This window comes from Nyctereutes procyonoides, unplaced genomic scaffold (assembly GCF_905146905.1).
Source record: "Nyctereutes procyonoides isolate TBG_1078 unplaced genomic scaffold, NYPRO_anot_genome, whole genome shotgun sequence".
Classification (NCBI taxonomy): Eukaryota; Metazoa; Chordata; class Mammalia; order Carnivora; family Canidae; genus Nyctereutes; species Nyctereutes procyonoides.
The window spans coordinates 12114544-12122331 of record NW_026575147.1 but is presented as its reverse complement, the minus strand read 5'-3'; the positions used below and the strand labels follow the sequence as shown (position 1 = coordinate 12122331).

At 39.5% G+C, this 7788-nt stretch overlaps 1 pseudogene; it reads right to left on the bottom strand.

Moving 5' to 3' along the window:
• Window positions 1-6231: 6231 nt before the first annotated feature.
• Window positions 6232-6802, bottom strand: LOC129501555 (TATA box-binding protein-like 1; annotated as a pseudogene).
• Between the last annotated feature and the right edge of the window lie 986 nt (window positions 6803-7788).

Sequence of the window (7788 nt, the reverse complement as noted above, 5' to 3'; positions counted from 1 at the left end):
ACCAAAAAAGTTTGCTTTTTTAAAAAATTCAGATTGCATTGAATCTAGGATCAATTTGGGAAGACATGACATCTTAATAATATTGAGTCTTTTGACCCATGAGCATGGTGTTTCTCTTCATTTATTTAGATCTTTCATTTCTTTCAGCAATATTTCATAGTTTTCAGTGTACTTACACACATTTTGTTAAATTTACCCATTGGTATCTTATACCTTTGTTACTATGGTTAAGTGGTATTTTAAAATTCCAATTCTCAGTTATTCATTACTATTTGTAGATTTGATTTTTGAATATTTATCTCATATCCTGCAACATTGCTAAAGTTACTAATTAGCTCTGGAAAATTTTAAGGTAGATTTCTTAGGATTTTCCATATACATGAACGTGTCATCTGTGAATAAAGATTATTTCTTCTGATCTGTATGCTTCCTCATTATTTTTCTTTCTTGATTGCACTAGTTTAGAATTCTAGCGTAATGATGAATAGAAAAAGTGAGAATGGACATCTTTATTTTGTTTTTGATATTTGAGAGAAAGCATTCAGTCTTTCACCATTAAGTATGACGTTACCTATATGTTTTTCATAGATGTGCTTTATCAGGTTGAGGAAGTATTCCTCTATTCCTAGCTTTTTATTTGTGTGGGTATTAAAATCATGTATGGGTATTAAATTTTGTCAGATGCTTTTTCTGTATCTGTTGAGACGATCAGATAGTTTTCTCTAATTCTGTTAACATGCTAAATTACATTGTTTGACTTTTGAATGTTAAAACAATTTTGTATTTCTAGGTTGAGCTCCACTGGTCATAGTGTGTTATCTTTTAAAACTGTTATTGAATTGGGATCCCTGGGTGGCGCAGCGGTTTGGCGCCTGCCTTTGGCTCAGGGCGCGATCCTGGAGACCCCGGATCGAATCCCACGTCGGGCTCCCGGTGCATGGAGCCTGCTTCTCCCTCTGCCTGTGTCTCTGCCTCTCTCTCTCTGTCTGTGACTATCGTAAATAAATAAAAAAAAAATTAAAAAAAAAACAAAACTGTTATTGAATTAAATTTGCTAATATTTTATTAAGAATTTTTACCCTGGGGTAGAGCATCATGAATTTGAGCCCCGTATTGGGGACAGAGATTACTTAAAATTTTTTTTTTTACATTTATGTTCATGAGGCTATTGGTCTATAGCTTAAATTTTATTTTTTTAAAGATTTATTTATTTGAGAGAGACAGAGCATGAGTGTTGTGGGAAGCCAGAGGGAGAGGGAGAAGCAGGCTCAGCAGGGAGACTGACTCAGGTCTGGATACCAGGACCCTGAGATCATGACCTGAGCTGAAGGCAGACACTTCACTGATTGAGCCACCCAGGCTCCCCTATAGCTTAATTTACTATCTTTTTCTGTTTTTGATATCAAGATGATGTTGACCTCATAAAATGAGATGGGAATTGATTTTTTCCCTCCATTTTTTTCCTGAAAGAGTTTCTATAGGATTAACATTATTCCTTTCTTAAATCTTTGAAAGAATTCACCATTTGACCTGGAGTTTTCATTATGGGAAGGATTTTATTTATGAATTGCTTCTCTTTGATGTAGATATTTCCATATTTTCTATTTTTCTTGTGTCATTTTTATAATCTGTAACTCTTGAAAAAATTTTCCCTTTCAACTAAGTAGTCAAATTAATTGACACATAGTTGTCTTTACTATTTTTTAAATGTCTTTAGGAAAAAAAAATAAATGTCTTTAGGATCTGTAGTGATGTCACCTCTTTCATCTTTCATGATATTAGTAATTCTCTCTACCTCTGGAATTGCCTTATTAGAGTGAATGATGTGGGAAGATACAAGTTGGAAGTGGCAGACACAGGGCAATTGCAAGCATGGAGGAGTACAGTTATTGGTAGCAACCAGGAATACAGCTATGGGAGTGGGTAGCTAAAGTTTGGTTGAAAACAAAGTCATTTCAGAAGAGAATGTCAAGTTGCTAAGAGGCCAGAGTATTGGAAGGAAATTTGAGAATGATGGTGGGAGGAGTAGATGGGAAAAAGAATGAGCCTAGTGTGAGAGGAGCCCCTGGCCAGTATATTCTGGCATAAGAGTCAAAGGAACTGGGCAAGGAATGGGGATCTTATAGAAGGACTGGTGAACAATACTTGGAAATGATAATGAAAAGTGAGGAAGACTCTTCCCCTCTCCAAGGCCCAGGAGGAAAGCTTCAGGGGAGGCCCTGTTCTCAGGGGAGAGCCAAGTATCCACCACTGCAGAAGTGTGAACCAGCTATTCAGAGAAGAGGTGAGGATCTAGGGTTGATGGCTGAGGGTAGCTGAGTCCCAGGGGACATAGGGAAAGAATTGAGGATGGGAGTGTGAAAGAAGGGAATGTACGACCTACAGGAGGATGGGAATCTGGGTTCTTAGGAGTGATCTGGGGTCTTGGCTCTGTGCAGTCAAGGCCAGGATGGATGGTGGGTTGGAGGGATCCACCCTGCTGGCACTGTGCTGGGGGAGCATGTAAATGTTGAGGGGAGCTAGCTCTTGGGCCTTCCTGCTGGTGGTGGAGTTAATGAACGTTTGAGTGCCAGACACCATGCAGGGAGAGATTTTCCCTTCATCTCCACATTTGTTTCGAGCTTTAACAGATTCACGAAGTGAAGCTGCGGTTGGTTTTCTGAAGGTAGTACCCCAGGGCCCATTGAGGACCCACAGCAACCTGAGACTGTCCCAGTGAATTAGTCAAATATCCTGGTGCTTTGCACACAGAGCCCTCAGCTGCCTCAACCACAGAAAGCCCCTAACTCCAGTTCCCTAGCTCATCTTCCCCAGCTTTTGGATATTCTGGCACTTCTTTCTGGTACATATTTTTTTATAGGGATGTGATCTGCTGGTGTTTTATTTGCTCTACTGTTCTCCTTTCAGGAAGGCTCAGTGAGTTTCTAACAATTTGACCTGTATCTTTAGTAGTCTATTTTCTTCTCTAACCCCCTGGGCCTTGCACTACTTGCTGAAGTTAAATGCTGTCCTCCTTGTTTCTCTTATTTGCTTTCTGTCACAGACATTAAAATATATATATTTGTCTTCATTTTCTCTTTGAGATCTCCAGAGAGAAAAATAGGAAATTAATGAGGTCTGAGCATGCTCAAAAATGTCCACTGGTAACACACATCAATGGCCATTCTCACCTTCTTGCATCAGAACATCTCACTCAGGAGATGGTCTCCTGTCAGGCCAGCACCCACTGGAGGCCTGGTCTCTAGCTGGTACTGACTTGTCTCACTCTTCTGTAGTTGATCTTGTCTGTCTGCACCTTCCCTTCCTGTCCCATAAATAACAAGTCCACAAATCGATATGTGTTCCTGCAGGACATAGGCCCCATCCCTTCTCTTCCCATAATGACTGTATCATCCTGAAACTCAGTGCTTTACACTAATTTCTGGTGTTCCTTCCTTAAGTTGATCCAGAATTTCCTAGCATCCTGGTCCAGTGGTCCCAGTCTTACAAGAGTGATTCCCCCAACAGTTCTCACTATAGACATTTTATTTTATTTTTTTAAAATTTTATTTATTTATTTATGATAGTCACAGAGAGAGAGAGAGAGGCGCAGAGACACAGGCAGAGGGAGAAGCAGGCTCCATGCACCGGGAGCCCGACGTGGGATTCGATCCCGGGTCTCCAGGATCGCGCCCTGGGCCAAAGGCAGGCGCCAAACCGCTGCGCCACCCAGGGATCCCTATTTTATTTTATTTTATTATTTTATTTATTCATTCATGAGAGACACAGAGACATAGGCAGAGAAAGAAGCAGGCTCTCTGTGGGGACCCTGATGCGGGACTTCATCCCAGGACTCTGGGATCATGACCTGAGCTGAAGGTAGATGCTCAACCACTGAGCTACCCAGATGCCCTCTCACTATAGACCTTAGATTTAGGTTTTAGAAGGCACCTCTCAAGAGTTCCCAGATCTCCACTACTTCTGGAGAAGTCTTCCAACCCTCTCTCTCTGATTTTACCTCACTTCTTTTCTGTGTGTGTGTTTGTGTATTCACAGTTTTTATTTATAAAAAAATTTACAGCACTTGTGAAGAGCCAGCAGAAGACACCAGACACACTCATTCTTACCAGCTTTGTTAAGTTTAGAGGGTTATCCATGACACTTTGCCTGGTGATGCTCACATGGCAGCCCTGAAACCTGAACTGGTTAGATTGTCTTTCTTCTTCTCTTCAGAGAAAGCATTTTGATGAGCTACTGATCTACCTACTTTTCAAGTCACTCGAATACTGAAAATACTACAACCTCTGGATCTGCATGTTGGCCATATAATGATGTGTCCTGACCCTTTTCTGTATTTTTTTTTTTTTGTGAATGTTACAAAACAGGTCACTTAATACTGTTAGTTAAAGCTAAGTGGAAAACCTCAATTTTTAAAAATACTGTACCCAGAACCTGTGACTTCTTCACTGAACTGTCTCCTCCTCTATATTTTATGAGGTTTATCCTAACCTATTGGAGCTTAAGATGAAGCAAATAAACATAACGTAGAAAGAGAGAGAAACTAAGAGAAGTTTGAAAAGCACAATTAAATCTTTCACAAGAAAGAAAATATAAAAGTAAGCCTTTGCCCCCCCTGACTTAAGAGTGAGAGGCACAGTAGGGAAAGGCATTGAGAGAAAAGATAAAAATAAGTATAAAATAATGTATGTTGGTCAGTGCAGTATGAGCTAGGTTTGGAAGACTTTATAATATGGTAAGGAAAAAGACTTTATAATATGGTAAGGAATAGAATATGGAGGACAAGATGTCACAATTTTTTTCATGCAACTTTTAAAACATTTTGGAAATCCAAGTTTTTGTGGAAGATGGCATTGGAATCTTGTCTCTATGAAGTTACTACTAAGAAGCTAATTGGACTCTCCACTTAGCTTTATTTCTAAGTGAAATTATTGTTGCTTATGCGAAACTCCTAATCCCAAGAGGTAGCACAAGTGCAGCCTGATTGGGTATGACTGCCCCTAGGCTTTGGGGTGAGCCATAGGACCAAAGTTTCACAAATGCATATTTATTGTAACTTTCAGAGGAGCAATCCCAGATACTGAATAGTCACTCTTCAGCTCCATTAAATAAGACATAGCAAGGGGAAAGACACATCTTGCAAAATGGCTTTCCAGTTCAAGTTGAACTATATTATAATTATACTGTGGCACAGAGGCAGCTTCTGGGCACTTCTTGTTAAAATAGCACAATGTATCAAATTCTGACAAAACTCTTAGAATAGCCTTCAGTACCAACCTAAGATGACTACTTTCCTACATCTAAAGCTGAGTCTTACCAGAATAACAAAAGTACATATGAGGTACAACCCATCACAGCTTCTTTCTCATATCCATCTTGTAGGTACGAGGTTTCGCCTTTTAAACTACACTTCTGTAACTTTAAAAGATAGTTAGCATTTTCTATCATATTAAATTAGCAACAGAAAACATTGTGCTTAACCTATAAAGTTTACTCCAGTTTGCTCCCTAGAATTTATATACATACTTTTATTTCTAATCTGCAAGAAAAAAAATCCTATTCGATATTTGGTAACAGAGCAGTAAAAGATACTATACACATATGGCATATATTTACAAAATACACTTCAGAAAGAAGCCAACACACTTTAGCAAAAGTCTAAGCTTGCAAAAAAAAAGTCTAAGCTTGCATAGATTAAAAAGAAAAAAAAAGAATTATGAATACAATTTTTGTTAAAATAGAAAATGGGGAATGAAAGTTGCAGAATGGATATGAAGAGAGATCTTTTCCAAACTTTTATTTGTGCACATTCAATTGAAAAAGATAACTTTTACTGGTTCTTTGGTGCCCATATTCAGCATACAAAAATGTAAAAGACTATTCACAAATAAAACACATTAGCTCAAACTGGGAAAAAATAATGACACTAATGCAACAGTTTAAGGTAGTGCACTCTTTGACAGCTCTGCTTACGGGGACATGAGAATTACTGCGAAAATAAATAGAATGTCCTTTTGTAAAAGCAGCAACGTCATGTCTTGTAAACTTCCTTTTTATATTACAGCAAGGTTTGAAGTAAAACTCAAAGGGCCTGGAGCTCACCCTGCAGCCATGAACGAATATAAGAGTCTATTTCCTCAATTACTGTTGGTCCAGTTTTCCTTTTGTTTTGGGTCCAATGTGCAGCAGATTTTAAAAGGTGCTCGGTTAGGTTCTAACTAGTTGAGTGATGGATTATAAAATTTCTTTCCTGCTTTCAAACACAAATGGGTAGATCTGTTCCACAGCGGTAGCAACAGCCTTTACGTTGGGCCCACAAAATACCTGTTACTGTGATACTCCTGTTGAAAAAACTTGTAATGCAGCTCTTAGAGATTTTATCGGATAGCACACAGCAGGATGAAGTTCAGGTTCATAACTGACATGAGGTAGACCTCATTGCTCTTTGTGAATTCTGGCAAACAGATTTCAAACGGCATGTTACACACTGCCAAAATGTTAACGACCTTAAAATCTGTAAATATTACCCGAAAACCTAATTCCTGCAGGCTGCGAGCTAAGTCTGGCACCAAATGTAGCTTCTTCTTCACTTGTTTCTCAGTGCAAATAATTTTTCCTGAGGACCAAATTGTAGCTGTATTCTAGGTTTTCTAAGCTTCATTAATACTTTTCCAACATCACGTTTATAAATTACATTTGCTCCCTCCAAAGCAATCTTCCTTAAGTTCAAATGGCATCTTGTTCTAAAAACACAGACTACATTTGTAATTAGAATGTCCAATGCAACATCACTGTCTGCATCCATTGGGGTAGTTTGTTTATTTATTTATTTATTTATTATTATTTATTATTTATTTATTTATTTTTTCACTGGGGTAGTTTAACAACCTGGCTCCCCACCACGAAGATCACATCCGTGGGAAGAGGGGGCGGCGGCAGAGAACGCGGCGGCCTCGCTGGTGCGGGTTCCGTGGACGCGGAGGAGAAGCTGGAGGACAGGGGTGAGGATGAGGCGAGCGCGCTCCCCCGTCTCCATGGAACTGCCGCCCCGGCCCGTTGCTAGGAGCCCCCGAGGATCAGCTCGGCTCGGTCTTTCGTGCCTTGTGGTTCGGGTACTGGGCTGCCGCTTCTTCCCCAAGACAGTCTTACCTCACTTCTTATGTTAGATCTCACCGGGTGCAAGTCACTCTTTCTGATCTAGTAACATGTAAAACATTTCTCCCCGTTTCCATCATCTTCATTATATGTTAACCCATCCGATCTCCTGAGGTCTCAACTTTCCTTCAAAGGAAATCTGTCTCTTTCTATAGTTTAATTGGCCTTTATTTTTGTTTTCATTCTTCCTCCATTCGTGTCCTGAGTGTAAGAATGAGGCATGTTTTTCGAACTGCTCTACTTCTTCCTTGATTTCTTCAGAAAAACCTGATCCTTAAAGTCAGAAGATTCCATACACACTACTTTTATGTTACCTTCTTATTTGATTTTGTAATAATTTCATTGAACTATTTTTTTTTAAGATTTTATTTATTTATTCATGAGAGACACACAGAGAGGCAGAGACATAGTCAGAGGGAGAAGCAGGCTGGATGTGGGACTCGATCCCCAACTGGGATCACACCCTGAGCCAAAGGCAGATGCTCAGCCACTGAGCCACCGAGGCATCCCATCGTTGAACTATTTTTCTATCTAATGCAAGAAGATGCCATATTGTCTTTAAAATAAGGTTGCTTATTTCTCTTGATTCTTTCACTAAGAAACTCTGTCACTCTACAATGAGACCCACAGTTTGGG